General features: G+C 44.3%; 1 pseudogene; it reads left to right on the top strand.

Moving 5' to 3' along the window:
* Window positions 1-2,477: 2,477 nt before the first annotated feature.
* Window positions 2,478-17,018, top strand: LOC147420064 (pentatricopeptide repeat-containing protein At5g65570-like; annotated as a pseudogene).
* Window positions 17,019-17,571: the final 553 nt, after the last annotated feature.

Below are 17,571 nucleotides of genomic sequence, written 5' to 3' on the forward strand. Positions count from 1 at the left end.
TCGCTATTTTGGATACTCTCAATGACTATGTCGACTCCTCTGAGGAGTGTCTCCTCCCAACCCCTAGAGAAGCTCCCCCTCCCACATTGGAGGAACAGGTCAATGCCCTCAACAAATGAGCAAATTTTGATCTCAACAAGGAAAAAATCCCCCCATACTCCCCTTTTTCTACTCTGGTCCTTTTCTCCTCATGTCCCACCCCCATGGAAGTTTTGAAGGACAACAAACGGAGCCACTCAAATGTCTCTCAAACCCCTCCAAGGGCAGGCAGTTCAGGTAAAAGACCTCAACTCACTCATAGATGAAGTTTCTATCTTGGAACATTAAAGGGCTACAGACCCCTCTAGGACTAGGAAGATAGCCAACTGGCTGAAGGACAAGAAGTTTGAAGTTGTGGCTCTTCAAGAGATCAAGACCACAGGGAAAGATCTGCAGAGAAGACTGGCTGAGGTCTACAACGTCCTGCAATGGGATCCTCACACCATCCATAAGGCTTGAGCTTGGGAGATCCGCTATCCCCGTCACTGGCCAGCCCCCTCTGGCAGCTTGTCATCGGGAAAAGTTTGGTGTGCCATCAACCTTCCAGCCCCCTTCCACTGCAGACTGATTTCCCTTTAGGTGGGGGGCTCCATAGCTGATAGAATTGATCTCTCGGAAGAACTCTCGGCCTTCTCTTGCCCTTGCATTCTTCGAGGACAGATTTTTATGTAAAGGCACTACGGTCTTAGGCTCCGAGAAAGTAGATTGGGAAGATCTCAAATCCAAACTCCTACTTTAAGATCTTGGCACTCAAGGCGACAAAGCTCTGCAAATCCGCAATCGATGGTTTTACACTGATCTTGACTTCTTCAAGCTCCCCATCGCCCAAGTTTAAGTCAAAACCATCTGGTCTGACTGCTTCGCCTCGTTCTCCACTCCCTCTAAAGCCTGGTTTGCTGCTGTCCAAAAAAAGCAATAGCATCTCCGTAAAGAAGCCACTGTCATCAGGAAAAAAAGAAAAGAATCAATCTATGCCGACCTCATCCAGCTAGAGACCGTCCCCCCAGAACTTGCACAGCCAAACCAAAATCTCTCAATTGAGGGCACAGCTGCGTATGGAAGAAGACTTGGCGCTTAAACACACCTCTATATTCATCAAGGAATGGTGGGCTGGCCAAGTGGATCGCCCCTCGAAAGCCATGTTCTACTCACTAAGATAGGAGACCTCGGGGGAGATGATTCCATTTTTCTCCCCTCAAGGCCAGGTAATCAACAGCGTGACAAAGATAACTTGGAGTATGCTCGGTCTCACTTTGAGCAGCTCTTCAGCCCTCCAGAAACTATCTGAGAAACAGTAGCTCAAAACAGGGAAAAGATTTGGGCATGCAGAGCTAAGGTTATCTATGTGGAGAGTGCAAAGCTACTGGGGATCTCCCTCTCTCCCTTGCGGACATACACATCGCTATAGAGTCTCTCAAGCCTAAGAAAACCCCAGGCCTGATGGTCTTCCCTCATAATTCTTCCAGATGTTTAAGGAACAAATCTCTCCCTTTCTCCCCATGGAGTGGGAGGAATCACTGAAGCACCAAGCTCTACCCTCTCAATCAAGACAGTGGTAATCAAGCTTCTACACGAGGGGGCCAAAGGACGTCTTAGCCAACTGGCGTCCACTAAACATGCTGAACACAACATACAAGATCTTCGCCCGTGCGATCTGGGCTGCTTGGAACCATCACCAGTCTCTTCTCCTCCCTAATTGGAGTCGAATAGTAGGCAGACCCTACTACTCAACGACTCCATTTGGTGGCCTTGCGTAACTGGCAAGGACATCCCTGTTAATCACTCGCGGTTATCTCTAACCATCCACAACAAAGGGATTCGTCGTCGGGGTGACATTTGGTACCCCCACCACCACTCCTTGCTTACAGATCTAGATCTCTCCCTCAAGTTCAATCTCCTTTATCTATCGAAAGTGCCAGCTCTCCTCTTTGGATGCTTAACTGTTCCACTGGCATTTCTTTTGGAACCATTGTATGGCGAGGTGGGTTGTCCTGATTTAGCATGCGAAGTCCACAGAAGATCCTTAACGTTTCTATCCTCCCAACAATAGACTCCAATCCTAAGATTATCCGTACTAAGCTGTTTCAAAGGCTTCAAATCAACTTGATCCTATCGTTCGAATTCTACACCTCTAACCCCCATTTGGCTTCTCCCTCGCTCATCCTCGTCTCCTTTACCAAGATTTGTCCCCCCCTCTTCATGTCTCCCTCAACCTGAGATGGAATCTTACCCTAGATAGAAGGTAGTGGTATTTCAAGTTCCAATCCCTCTAGTCCCGCGCCTTTCCCCCTCAGCTCTCGAAGCTACCCCCATTGCTCCATGTTCAGTCGAGCACGTGTCGCGTCTTTTTGTCAATTGCCCTTTGAACGCCCTTCTTAGGTTTCTCCTGGTCTTGGAAGGAGATTTTACTAGGAGACAGTCACATACGCGCAGAGTTTATGTTGGCTATATGGAATATTTTTAGAAAAGCAGACTTTAACTTTAAGCGACACATCCTTCGAAACGATGGTGAACAGGTGATGCAACAGGTGAGGCCGAGGGTACAGTACTACAGAACCCATCGCATGCTTGTGTCAGAAGAGGGGTTTGTCTGTATGTAGCTGATGTTGACCTCGCCGAGAGCAAGCAGACGAGGAATCCGTCACATCCTGGAGAAGGGCCAACGGCGGCCGGCTAGATGAGGGGAAGAAGGAGACGGTTGAGATACAGAGAAAATGGCTGGTGTCAGGATCCATCAAGGCAGACAAGATCACATTTGTTTGTGTTCTGAATGCATGTTAACCCTCATGGCTCACGGACACCCTATCACCTACAACGGACGTGTATTATGTATTTGGTAGAGTCAGGTACCGGGCTTGTCGGACCAATAGGAAAAGGGTAAGAGTGATCGCCGATGAGAGGCGCACTCTAACCGGGACATTCAAGGGATTAGTTGGCTAAGCATGGGCGCCCAAGTGTGAATGGGGTGAGCTCATATAAAAGCCAACTAAACCTAAAATTCACTCATTCTCTCATTTGTACAATACAAGAGTGCTCTCGCTCCATCTCCATCTCCATCATCTTCTTCTTCACCTCCTTGTGTGTGTGTATGTGTGAGAGAGAGAGAGGGAGAGTGTGTGTCCGATCGAGCATTACGAAGGCACGACGGCGGCGAAGCGGTTGAGCACGGCACGACTGTAGCTTCTTCTTCATCGCGGCGAGGAATCCACCACAAAGGCGAGCGTAGAGCGGTGAGTGACACACCCTTTGCTCTCTTGAGCTTGCTAGATTAGTCTTGTTGTGTGCTTGGAGCCATTTGTGGCTCGCACACGGTGTATCGGCAAGTCTCTTGCATCGACAGTGCGGCAAGGAGCGCACATTTTTGGCGCCGCTGCCGGGGAATCGCCCTGCACTAAGCCCAAGAGGCACTTTGTGCTTCTCCTATGAGTTGTTTGTAGTAGGAAAGAAGAGGAAGAGGAAGAGGAAGAGGAATGAATTGTTTTTCTGCAAGTTGTTAATTTCTGTATTGTCTGCAAGTTCTGTGATTTTTGCATAATGCTGTGTTTTCTATTTGCACACAGTCTTTGCACAATTAGTAGTCGTTAGCTTGTTTGCAGTGAATGAATAAGTAGGAAGGCAATTAGCAATTTCTGCTTGCACACAGTCTGTACACAGTTTTCTGTCAAGGTTTGCCTGCACACAGTCTTTGCACAGTAAGGTAGTGAGAGAGGAAGTAGGTGGACAGTTAGCCTACTATCAGCAAGCAGTTAGGAGAGTGGTTAACAGATTAGTTAGTAGATTAGTTAGTGGTTAGCAGCACTGTTAGGGAGTAGATAAGGTAGTGAGCTGTCTGTGAGCTGTTGACTAGGAGATTAGGTAGGTGACATTGTGTGTGGCCAAGAAAGGGTCACCAAAATCACGCGCGCCCAAAAAAAAAAAAACTAAAAAACTAAAAAACCGAAAATATTTAAGCGTGAGTGAATGGGCGGCTACACTAAAATTTTGATCAGGATCGGGATCGGCCCAAGCCCAAGCCCAGGCCCCAGTCCTCAGTCTTATGATATATACTAGACTCACTTTTATATATATACCCTATCCCCTCAAGAGGGAATGAGAGCATGTGGGGCAAGTCCTCCACTCTCCTCCCTTCTCTTCCCACTTGCACCCTTAGACTTTCTAATTTGGGCCTAGTTCCCTACTAGAAATTGACGGTTTTAGGGATTCCGAGGGCATAAAGTGACCAAACGGAGGGTTGTAAATCACGGCACGTCCCTCTGACCGAGACGCTTGTTTTGAGCTATCATACGTTCTATTCTATAGCTGGGTCAAAAAAAAAGGACCAAAAAATCAAAAAATAAATAAATAAGAAAAGACTTGTGTTGCAAAACACCCAAAATTACTAGGTGAGCAGCCTTCACGGGCCCTCACTGACACTTCTAGGGGATCCAAGTCATATGAACCTACGCTCTGGACGAGTGTTAGAGCACGAGCATATTGGTAGTGCCTCCATTTACGCGGGCACCCATTATTCCTCCACCCTAGGTTCTGGACCTTCGGCTGGGACTCAAGGTAGCGCGACCCAAGATCCTCATATCGCGTCTAGTGATTCTTCCTCTGACTACGAAGTCATGGAAGGGTATCCTACACCAAACCCTGATAGTTCAAGTCAAGACATGCATGCCATGGGCCCACGGCCCGGGTCCAGCGTGTTTAGCCGCTTAAAAGAGACCCTTAGTAGAGCTACTCGCTTCGAACATGCGGTTAATGAAATAAATGAAGGGAGTGGGGAAGTAAATTCGTCATTCATACCTAAAATAGACCCTATGCTTCTTGAGAGTGTGCATGTGAATGTTCCATCCACTGCACCTCCTGATCCTTTAGGACTATCTCCCTCTGAGGTTTTACTACCTGATGGTAGGAGTCTTGCCGAAGTACAAGAGATCGAACGCTATATGTAAGCAACAAGGGAGAGGGAAATTGAGAACCTACGAAGGCTAGAACAAAGCCGATCCCTGAAGAAAAGACTCCTATGACAACAATCATGCCAGCCGAGCAAGCGAGTGCTCCCAAGGTAGCAGTCACGGAGGGGCAAGCTATGGGGAGCAATAATGCTTCCACTTCAAGGGAAACCTCCAGCACGCCAGGCCTAGATGGGATATTCCTAAACGAAAATTGGGAGTATGACCTACAAGCAAAAACTTTAACTGATCGGTACACAGGACACACCTATCATGTGGGTTGGTTAGATGTTCTACAATCCACATCGGGTGCTACTAGCATAGATGAACAACAACAGAAAGTCTGTGATGTCCTCCATAGGATTGTCGAGTTAGAAAGACGGAACACAGGGATCAACATGCCTTCAACAGGCCTAATGAGATTCTTGGATACGGGAAAGTCCAACCAACCAACCCTATCACAAATGGAGACTCCCTCAGTGAGCCCCATTGATCCTCCATATGTTGTTTTGTCAGGAGCCTCAGTACAATCTGAGCCCACAAGTGGCAGCTTTACCTTCCCAGATCTAGCTCATCTTTCTCTTAATGACACTACGGCTACTATGCATATCCCAGTGGTGAGCATGACAAGAAATACACCATGGAGTTCATTTGTTAACACTGCGCCGATGCCTAGTAGCACAGTGGCCCCAACTATACCTGCATGTATGTATCAATCATGTGCACCTATCGTACCTCAGCCTCATGTAGCTCCTACACCTCCGATTATTCCAAGAGCTTACAATCCACAATGGCATTATCCAAGCTCTTATACAAGTGGAGCCATGCCATTTAATAATAACATGCCATATCAGGCACCCCTTATGCCTAGGGCCACGCCTGTAAACTTTGGACCATCGTCTGGTACACCACCATACGAAATATGGGACCCAAGAGCCGCGCGTATGCCAAAGACAAGGCCAACTCCCATCTCACATGTGGTTCTAGGAGCACATACACCCATTATACCTGCTCAAATAGGAGATTTGGCAGCATTTTCTCAAACTATCGATCGCTCTATTGCGGAAAACATGCGTAGTGCACCTGATAGAGAGCCTAGGAGCAAGGCAGTTCAAGTAGCTAAGCTCACACAGAAATTCAGTGGAGACGGAGATGCTAGAAAGCATATGGAAGTCTTTGAACATGTGTGCGATTCTTTGGAAGAGCACAATGAGCTACATAAGTGTAAGGCTTTGAGTTTGACCCTAAGCGGAAAGGCTGGAGATTGGTATAGAACCTTAAGAGTAGAAGAGAAAACGATCTACTCTACTCTTAGGAGATTGTTCTTGAAAGAGCACATACGAGAGGGAGTACTTTGGGGTGTAGCCTCTCAGCTCCAGAAAGCCCAACGAGAAGAAGGTGAATCCGTGAGAGACTTCATTAGTGGCCTAAAGAATTTGAATTCTCGATGCAATCCAAATGAGCGATTCAACAACAACCAATTGCTCGATAGATTCATTAGGGAACTACGACATGAAATTATATATAATGGCCTAGTCATTAGAGGTATCACTACTTGGGAAGCAGTCACCATGAATGCAATCCAATTGGATGATAATTTAATGATTGCAGGAGAAAGAGTGTCTGCGGAGCCGAAGTCTAGTAGCTTGCAAGTGTCAGGGCATGAGCCAATGAAGATAAAGCCAATCGTGAAAGAGCAAACGATATTTGAGATGACTTTGGCAGATCTCACCAAGGCCATCCAAGAAAGCCTAAAGGGGTAATCGTGCTCCACAAAACACTCATATGTATCCAAGAAGGGAGCAACAATGGTGCTCAATTTTCTTGGGCCCACATACTATGAGTGAATGCCCTACTTTCAGAGTAAAGTTTAACGGGACTTGTAACGCGTGTGGTAGGTATGGCCATCAAGCGAAGGATTGCCTAATGCTTAAACGCATCATGGAAAATAGACCGCCTATAGCTTGGGCAGACTCACCTCGAGTTCCTGCATTGATGCCTACCCCACCCATGGAGCAACAGTTGCCATTACAGCACATGGTCCCTAGAACCCAAAATGTGGTCCAAACCACACCGTTGCCACCTCCAGTTCTAGGACCGCAACCCCCTCATCCAAGAGTTACACCTATGAACCAAATAGGTTACGAGTCATCTAGTACTTATGTAGATTGCGAAGAGGACATAGACTCTAGTATCACCTATGGAGTTGACATGCTTGAGGAGTGTCCCATGTACTATATGGAAGACCATTGGGGACAAATCAAACCGGTATATCAAGCTACTGCGCTAGCAGCAAGAGGCCAAAACATTAATAGTTTTACCAAGAGACCACCTCTTCAGTGCTACGAATGTGGTGGACCACATCGAGTAGCTGAGTGCCCCATTGGAATGCAAAAGAATGCCGCACTAATGCAAACAAGTCAAGGGAGTGCATTGGCAATGCCAATACTCACTTGTAATCGTTGTGGCATAGATCATTTGATCTCACAGTGTCCTAACAATCCAAACGCACCGAAAATCACACCATTGAACATAATAGAGATTGTTGATGGGACACCACCAACTATAAACATAACACCAGTGAATGCACTCACATGGTCGATGCTCCAAAAGCAAAATTACATCCTCGAAGAGAGGGATGCTGCATCCATTGGCCGAGCAAGAAAGAAGAAAACACGAAGAAAGAAATCCCTTAATGCTTCTAGCTCAAAACCTAGTTCAAAGACTAACATAGGGACAGGAGAGGATCCCGTGTATATGAATGACCCTGAGGATGACTCAGATTCGATAGAGACCACGAAGACCAAAATTGTTACTACAAAGGAAAAAGCCAGTGAGGAGGATCACGAGAGGGAATTACGACGAACACCAAAAGAGTATTCAAGTTTAAACCACCTAGTTGCGAACCCCCAAGATAAGCCACGAGAGACAAAAAATGAGGATTACAAGAGAAAGATTGGAACCTATCCAAACCGAACAGTGGAAATTGAACGAGTCCAACAACTGAGGGATTTGGTGGAAGAAACTCAACGAACATTAGAACCTGAACCCAAACATATCCAGATGTCGGACACAGTGTTTCCCACACAAGTTCAACCTCACAAGAACTACAGGCCGTTAGCTATACCCAGTATCATTCGAGAAGAGAGTGAGGGTAGGACATCTGAAAGTGGACACACACCTTTCCTACTAGAGAGAATGTTTGGTGAGGGAATGCCCGACCCCCTTGAGGAAGTGGAGATTCCATCTTCACCATTCTCTTGTCAGGGTCCTACATCCCACAAGATGCCATTAAATGTTGCCAAATTGATGGATTTCATGTCTTCAGAAGTTAGAACCACCATCATGTCCAAACTATATAAAGACCCCGAGCTAGTCTCAACTCTTCGAGCCTTCCTCAATGGAGAATAACAGGCCGGATTACCACAGTTTGCACATATGAACAAACCTGACTCGGTAATGAATGATGAGGAACATTTAGCACCACCATCTGACCTAGCGGGACATGAATCTATAATTGAAGTACCCGTTAACAAGTTGGGGCAATACTTTGAAGGTGATGAATCTAATGCTACTCTACCAATCACTACTAAAGGATTAACTGTAAAGGGGGTCCTTGACGGTGGTGCAGGAGTCAGCATGGTGACAAAGAGTTGTTGGGAGTCTATGGGGCGACCTCACCTTGAAGCCACAAGCGTAGTGGTAAAAATGGCTAATGGATCTATTGTTACGCCTATTGGAATGTTAAAGGATCTCAGAATCAAGGTCTTGGGACACAAGGTAAGGCAAACTTTCATTGTTATGGATTTTTCCAAGCATCCTATGTCATTTGAGATGATCTTAGGGCGTCCATTCATGAGGGAAGCAAAAATGGTGCATGATTGGTCCAAAAACCACATCTACTTACAGTTCCAAGACTCTGTCATTCGAGTTGATCTTTTAAGTGGTCGAACGCATCCTCTAGGAAATAAATTCATCATTGATAATCAATCAGACACAACAATTCACTCAGCTCCATTACAGTATTGTTACACGTGTAACGAAGACACGGATATTGGGGAGAACTCTCCTTATATGGATATCCTACCCGGAATGGCTGAGTCAGACAATGTTGATTGGGTACACCTAGCGGCAACTATAGATACATGGGGAGCTAGAGGAACAACCTGGGTAACACCAGATGGGGAAGAGATACCACACATTGCACCAGTAAACATGTTAGGTGTAGCGCATGTAACATCCGATGATAAGAAAGAGGCACACCTACCTGAGAGTGAAACCGATGATTCCTCAAAGGCTTCATGCCAATACACATCAGAAACGGAATCTCAGGGAGAAATGGATTCAGAACCTGAGGAAACATCGAGTGAGCCAAGTATAGAAACTGAACACTCAAGGTCTAGTATGACCATCTATGGTAATTTATATGAGAGTGAAGAAGATACAAGCGAAGACCTATCAAGTGAGTCGAGTTTAAACATTTACCAAAATCAAAACCTTAACAAGAAACAAAGGTCATATAAGAGACGACGATATCGAGCAAATGTGAGAGCTAGGATAAACAAGGAAAGATCTACAAGATCTACTGCAGAATGGCTTAGCTATCTAGGGGCATGTGATGCTCATCGAAAGCTAGTAGACAATTGGGGTGAACATCTCCAAAGTGTCATGTGGTGCAGCCCGCGACCCATTGACCTCGCTCAATTGGAGGTTACAGAGCCGAAATTGAGTCGAACTATAAGAAGACGTCAAAACCGAGAGTTAGCACAACAACAAAAGGAGGCAGAACTAAAAGAAAGGTCTCCGTCAAGACAAGAGCCTGCTGACTTACATACGGCTCCTGAACATTTTAAATCTTATACCACGGGGGAGCGAAAGGTTGTGTATGCCAAAGCCCAACGAATACCTACCAATGGAAACAGTGGAGTCTATGATGGTCCAGCGGTAGTTAAAGAGATAGAATTAGCAGAACCAGGTGAGGAGTCTAAACCAGTCTTTATTGCTCAAGACCTTACCGAAACTGAAGAGGCTGTACTTAAGGAGCTCCTCAAGGAATACAAGGATATCTTTGCTTGGACATATCATGACATGAAGGGCGTTCCACCTTCTGTGGTGCAACATACAATTCCCATGATCAACGCTGCTAAACCCGTCCAGCAACGACCCTATCCAATGAATCCTAAGTACGCCAAAATTGTACAAGAGGAGATTGAAAAACTTATCCAATGTGGATTCATATACCCTATTGAGCACTCAGAATGGGTTTCTCCAATAGTCATTGTGCCAAAAAAGAATGGGAAACTAAGAGTGTGCGTGGACCTCAAGAAAGTTAATGCAGCCACTAGGAGAGATCATTATCCATTGCCATATTCAGAACATGTGCTTGAAAGAGTTGCGGGCAAGGAAGCTTATAGCTTTTTAGATGGGTACTTTGGTTACAATTAAATCACAATTGCATTAGAGGACCAAGCTAAAACTGCTTTTATCACAGAGTTTGGAGTGTTTGCATTTCGTGTTATGGCTTTTGGCTTAACGAATGCCCCTGCTACATTCCAACGATTAATAAACACTGCGTTTAAAGAATTTCTAAGGGAGTTTTGTGAAGCTTTCCTAGACGACCTTTGTGTTTATTCTTCTTGGGAGAAGCATTTTTTATATCTACGAAAAATATTTGAAAGGTGCAGATTTTATTGCATCTCATTGAACCCTTTCAAATGCCAATTTTGGGTTAAGCATGAAGTCATTATAGGGCATATAGTGTCCAAGAACGGGATATCCACAGATGAGAGTAAGATTAAAGACATTGCCGATTTGCCACCACCTACGAACTATAAAGGAGTTCAAAGATTTATGGGCCATGTTGGTTATTATCGAAGATTTATTTTAAACTTTGCCGAGATAGCGCGTCCATTGTACAAGCTTCTTATCGAGTTTCACTGGACGGAAGAATGTCATCAATCTTATGAGTTATTAAAGAAGGCCCTAACAAGTGCTCCAATCCTGCGAACACCCGATTGGAATGTACCTTTTCATGTGCATATTGATGCATCAAATTTTGCTATTGGGTGTGTTCTAACTCAACCAGGAGAACATAAATTGGACTACCCTATTAGCTTTGCAAGTCGCCAATTAAATGATGCCGAGATGAACTACACTACTACAGAGCGCGAAGGTCTAGCTGTGATTTAAATTTCGCTATTACCTTCTTGCTACCAAGTTTGTGTTTTATGTTGATCATCAAGCATTGCTATATTTGGTAAACAAGCCGTGTTCCACAGGTCGAATTACACGATGGTTGTTAATTCTTCTTGAGTTTGACTTCACCGTTGTTGTGAGGCCTGGGAGGAAACATGTCATGACGGATCATTTATCTCGTATCCTTAATGGCGAAGCTCCTACAGGGGTTGATGATGAATTGCCTGATACTCCTTTGCTCATTGTTGAGACAATGTCTGAATGGAGTGAAAAGATTGTTAACTTCTTAGTTAATGGTTTTCCACCCAAAGAACTGCGAAAAGATATAGCTCAAAAATTAATCAAGGAATGCGAACCCTATTGCTTACTGGCTGGAACTCTCTATAAGAGAGGAAAAGATGATGTTCTTAGACGCTGTGCCCGCGAGGATGAGTATTTATATATTCTACAAGAGGCACACATGGGCGTAGCTGGTGGTCACTTTTCAGAAAAGTTGACTGCCCAAAAGATCTTACAGTCAGGCTATTGGTGGCCCACTCTGTTTAAGGATGCATCACTTTTTGCAAAGGGATGTGATGAATGCCAACGCTTCAACAAGCCACAAAGAAGGGATAGGATGCCTCTACATCCCATCAAGGTAACCCAACCATTTGAAAAGTGGGACTTAGACTTTGTAGGACCGATTAGTCCGGCTGCACGTAACACGCAATCACGATATATCATTGTGGCTACCGACGATGTAACCAAATGGGCTGAAGCAAAAGCAACACGAAAGGCAGATGCAAAAACAACAGCTAAGTTCCTCTTTGAGAACATTATCACACGTTTTGGATGCCCCTTTGAACTTGTGAGTGACAATGGAACTCATTTTATAAATGAAGTAATAAAAGAACTCACATCAAACTTCATGATATCTCACCACAAGTCTACACCCTATTATCCCCAAGCAAATGGCCAAGCTGAGAGTACCAACAAAACTCTCATCTCCATTTTGACAAAGACAGTTGAGGCTCATCCCACTGATTGGGACCTAAAGCTTACATCAGCTTTATGGGCTTATCGTACTGCGTATAAAGTTGCTATTAATTGCACACCGTTTAAGATGGTGTATGGTCAAGAAGCAGTTATGCCATGGGAGTTTGTCATTCCTAGTCTTCGAGTAGCTTCTCAAGAAGGTTGGGATGGTAACCCCTTAGTGAAGCGATTATATATCCTGGAAAGGCTAGATGAAGAAAGGCAATTAGCTGTGCGAAATGCTCTAGTGGAGAAGGATAGGAGAAAGAAGTGGTTTGATAGCCATTTAAAGGATAAAGACATCAAGGTTGGTGATAAAGTTCTTATGTACGGGGTACGTAATGAAAAGAAGAAATTGAAATACGTTGGTAAGGGACCATATCGAGTGTGTGAAATTACCCCGCAAGGTACCATTCGTGTGGAGACTCTAGATGGAGTTGAAACCATTGGATTCCTTAATGGGAGTAAATTCAAAAGATATTATGATCCTCTAAGCCAGGAAGAGTTGCAAGCCATCCATCAAAAGAAGGCTTCCAAGGAACAAACAGAGCTTAAAAAAATCCAAGCAAGAGTTGAGGCTCGAGAACGACAACAATGTCTTAGACGCCAACGAGAGGCTAATCTGGGAATCACGCAAGCATTTTTCAAGGACACAGATGACGACTCATTAGAATTTGATCCACCCCTACGATACCCAATTGAGCTAAATAGCCCCTATGGGAAAGTACTATACAATGCCTTATTAGATACGGGAGCTAAACACAATTTGTTATCCTATGGAGTTTGGTGTCAATTAGGGAAACCGACCCTATCCCCGAGTACGATGCAAGTCAAGGGCATTAATAAAAAGAAAACTGCTATTCTTGGAGTCCTTCAGACCCCTATTGTCTATGACAATGGAAGCATAGTGCAAAGGTTTCTAGTCATGCCCGCGGGAGCTATGGAAGGCAACATAAACCTGGGACGCACGTGGATATTGGCAACCAAATGCACTATTGATTGGGATACTGGTAGTGTCACGACGCGACCACCGACTCTTACCCCTATCATTCAAGCAAAGTCACCTACGTTGCAAACTCTAGCAAAGTTGAAGGGCAGCCAACATTCACAAGCCAAGGTGGTTAACTCGTCTTTGCCGACTACCCATGAACCTAGCACTTCAACACTTGTAGTTGTAGCAAGCATTAATATTGCAAGTACTCAACCTGCACGACCTAAGAGTACATATCAATGGGTCCCCAAGGCCTTACTTCCAACTACCTCAACCCTCCCATCCATTTCAAGAAAAAATTTCCCTGGAGAACCAAGAGCGTGCTCTAGGAGATTCAAGACCAAATCATGATGGATTCCAAAACGACTATTAGAAGCCCAAGGCTACTATGATGGAAATGAGAAAATTTGGGTACCTAAACGTAAAATGTGTCCTTCCCTATCGACAACAAACCCATATGAGTCAAACAGTGTAACGCTAAAGCCAATGGCAGACCGTGGGAAGGGAAAGATCACAGAATGCTACACACCTAGTCCAGAGCTAGTTTGGGCTCCAAGGCAAAACCAATTTATTCCACCTAGCTCAGGAAGGGGGGAGTTCCCTGAAGCTTCTAGCTCATCATGTAATACATCCATAGAGGTAAAAGCTTCTACACAGCCTCCATCTATAGTAGTGGACCTCCATGAAGCTACAAAAGAATCCACACCTCCCAGTGTTCAAGAATCACCTGATGAACCACTTCAAGTTCGATCCTGGGAGAGTACCTTACGACCCTTGCAACTTGACGAGGCACCTAGGGTAATAGAAAACTACTGGCAAAAATGCTCACCTATTACCAATTGGAACAATTGGTTTCAAAGGGTGACGACATCATTTCAAACGGTATGATCTACCCAAGGAAGGGGGGAGTGTTTGTGGACATCCATTATTCACTTGCTTTCCTCTCAACCTTTCCCCCTGACCCCTTAATCTCCAATCTTAGGGAATGTATATATAAAGCCTTATACTCACAAAAACAAGATAAAAAAGTAAAAGAGCAAGAGCCATAACACAAATCATAAAAACAAATTATGCACAAGAACACGACCCTTGTAATATTTGCACTCTAACCATCATCTATTTGCGTGTACAGATATGGATAGTATGCTAGAGTCATACACTCCTGCCTTGGGTGAGAGGTACCCTCGTTACTTTTCACAAATATTTCACATGGTCTTTCCAGTGCTTGCATGTGAATGGGATTTGATAGGTACGCTAGCATGTGAGAGGAATTTTGAGGAGTTATAATGGCTGATACGTCTCTTGACCACGTCTGATCCATACTTAGTAGAGAGCGTTTATCCCATTGCACAAGCTTACCCTTTTGACCAAGATGACTATAAGCGTCTAGTGACCTTCTTAGTAAACATGGGCACCTATGATGAAGAAGAAAATTTACACGACTACACGGATGGTACATATGGTCTCATGGATGATGACTTTTTTTATCTCGACGACGAGGATAGGGGTTTAGCCTTAGGGTTTCCCCCCAACCTCTACAATATCCTATTCCCTTGACTCTCTAGGGGGAGTGCAAATAATTAGGTTAGGGTTCCTTATGTTTTTTGTTGTGTTCAATAAGTGTTGGTACCTTTTTCCACTAATGTGCCTCCTGGAGGTATTCCTTTTGTTTCCTAGTGTGTACAGGAGCGTGTTGCTATTGGTAGGATTTGGACCTTCATGGAATCTTTATCTCGACTCACTCTTCAAATCCAGCGCGACCATTGACACAAACAGGTGTTTCTTGTCCATTAGCATTGCCCCTTATCTTTCTTGCATCTATGATTGTCTGCTTTAATTGTGATTGGTAGCCTAATATTCACCGCATTTGCTTAGTATCAAACATTTAATTCAATGTAAATTTTTTCATAATCACTTGTCTAAGTTTAAAAATCAAGCAGTCTGACAAACTAGTTTGACCAAGTTAGGTGTTAGAAATCTTCTCTTAATACCATGGGGAATGTCTTCCTAATAATCAATGGTTACTTAGGTTCTTAATCCGATTTAGGTAGCATTGTGTGAAATGTACTAGGGCTTTCTAGTAGGCTTGACCCTATTGACCTTTAGCTTAAGTATTATAAAGGGAGTTAACTAGTGTGATGAGCCTGGGGAGGTGTATCAATGTTATATGACCCCCCAAAGTTATAAAATTAAAATGCTGAAAATGAACAAACAAAAAATCAAAGTGCCACACTGTAAAATCTTAAGCTGGAAGAGAAATCGCATCTTGATTTGGTACTTCACTCACATGTATTGCCTATGGTACTAGAGCCCTAGAGGTTCCCAGTGTGGGCGCTTTTCCTTGAAAAGCAAAAAACCCAAGGCATACAAAATAAGCACACACATCAAATTGAATCACTGTGAAAAGACTTTGGGGGGTCAAAGAAAAAGTAATCAGTCAGGCGATGATTTCATGAGAAATTCCTTTTATGGTAGCTTAACTACAAGGTCTTCTAGATATAGCCTCTAGTTATCCCTCGAACATGAATACTTGGCTCTCGCGATTAAACAACTTAATTGACCACAGAAAATTAAGAAGCTTACCCATGGTATTAATATTCGATCTCTAGTGCCTTTCGACCGTCAAATTAGCGACCCCAGACTTGTTTAATTTTTTACCTTTACATGTGTTTATGCATTTGATTACATTGCAATTTAATGTTCATTGCTGACAAATTGTTTGAAATTCTTTTACCAATCAATTTGTCTACCTAAAACTGCATATGCTTTTTACTCACTTATGAGAATGCAATTACTATGCCAATGTTGTTTGATTTTGCAGTGACTGAAGAAGGATAAGGACATTCATCTCAAATGCTCTTCCACCTCGACGAACGAGCTTCAACTCAATAGCTTCCGAGGACGGAATCTACATTAGAAAGGGGGGCATGTTAACCCTCACGGCTCATGGACACCCCATCACCTACGACGGACGTGTATTATGTATTTGGTAGAGTCAGGTACCGGGCTTGTCGGACCAATAGGAAAAGGGTAAGAGTGATCGCCGATGAGAGGCGCACTCTAACCGGGACATTCAAGGGATTAGTTGGCTAAGCATGGGCGCCCAAGTGTGAATGGGGTGAGCTCATATAAAAGCCAACTAAACCTAAAATTCACTCATTCTCTCATTTGTGCAATAGAAGAGTGCTCTTGCTCCATCTCCATCTCCATCTTCTTCTTCTTCACCTCCTTGTGTGTGTGTGTGTATGTGAGAGAGAGAGAGAGAGAGAGAGAGGGAGGGAGAGTGTGTGTGCGATCGAGCATTACGAAGGCACGACGGCGGCGAAGCGGTTGAGCGCGGCACGACTGCAGCTTCTTCTTCATCGCGGTGAGGAATCCACCACGAAGGCGAGCATAGAGCGGTGAGTGACACACCCTTTGCTCTCTTGAGCTTGTTAGATTAGTCTTGTTGTGTGCTTGGAGCCATTTGTGGCTCGCACACGGTGTATCGGCAAGTCCCTTGCATCGACAGTGCGGCAAGGAGCGCACAATGCATGCTCCTATCTGGCACTTTTGAAAGAGGGAATTGCGGTGCATGCCTCTATAGTAGCTGAGAAATTTGAATCTGACATTGTATGTGGAACTGTGCTTATAAACCTGTATGGGAAATGTGGACAAGTGCTCTATGCAGCTAATGTTTTTGACTGCATGCCTATCCATGCTCTGATGACATCTTATACTCAAAACGGCCATAACTAGCTGCTCTTTCTCTCTTGAAAAGCATGCTGACTGAGGGGATTGAACCAGCGAGCTTTTTTCTTTTAGGTGATGTCGAAGCTTGTGTAGGGCACTGCTTCGTTTAAGAGGGACAAAGGATTCATGCCATTGTTAATGGGAGTGGGTTTTTGCCAGACTGTACATTAGAAAATGTGCTTCTCAACATGTATGGAAATGTGGGAGCCTTTATCTTGCTGGGGTTGTTTTTGAGAGTATGCCATTCCAAGATATGGTGTCTTGGACTTCCATGGTTTTTGCTCTTTATCACATGTATGGCAAGTGCAAGGCTTTATGTAGTGCAGAAAAGATCTTCTGGGGAATGGTTTCTATGGATGTGGTTGCGTGGAATATGATGATAGCATCTCTTACTAGTAACAATCACATTGAGGATGCATTGGAGTATTTTCATTCCATGCAGAACCAAGGGTTTATCCCGATGATATCGCTTATGCCTCTGTCCTCGATGCATGTTCCTGCATGAATCGCTTCCAAAGGTTCTCTTTTATCTTCGGTACAACTCGACAGTTTTATTCAAGCTTCACTTGTCAGCATATATGGAAGATGCGGGGACCTTTGGAAGGCAATGACTGCTTTGGATAGTTTTTTTGCTCCAAACATTGCACCCTTGTCTGTATTGAT

The sequence above is a fragment of the Adiantum capillus-veneris genome, chromosome 28 (assembly GCF_014529385.1).
Source record: "Adiantum capillus-veneris isolate H3 chromosome 28, ASM1452938v2, whole genome shotgun sequence".
In the NCBI taxonomy this organism is placed as follows: Eukaryota; Viridiplantae; Streptophyta; class Polypodiopsida; order Polypodiales; family Pteridaceae; genus Adiantum; species Adiantum capillus-veneris.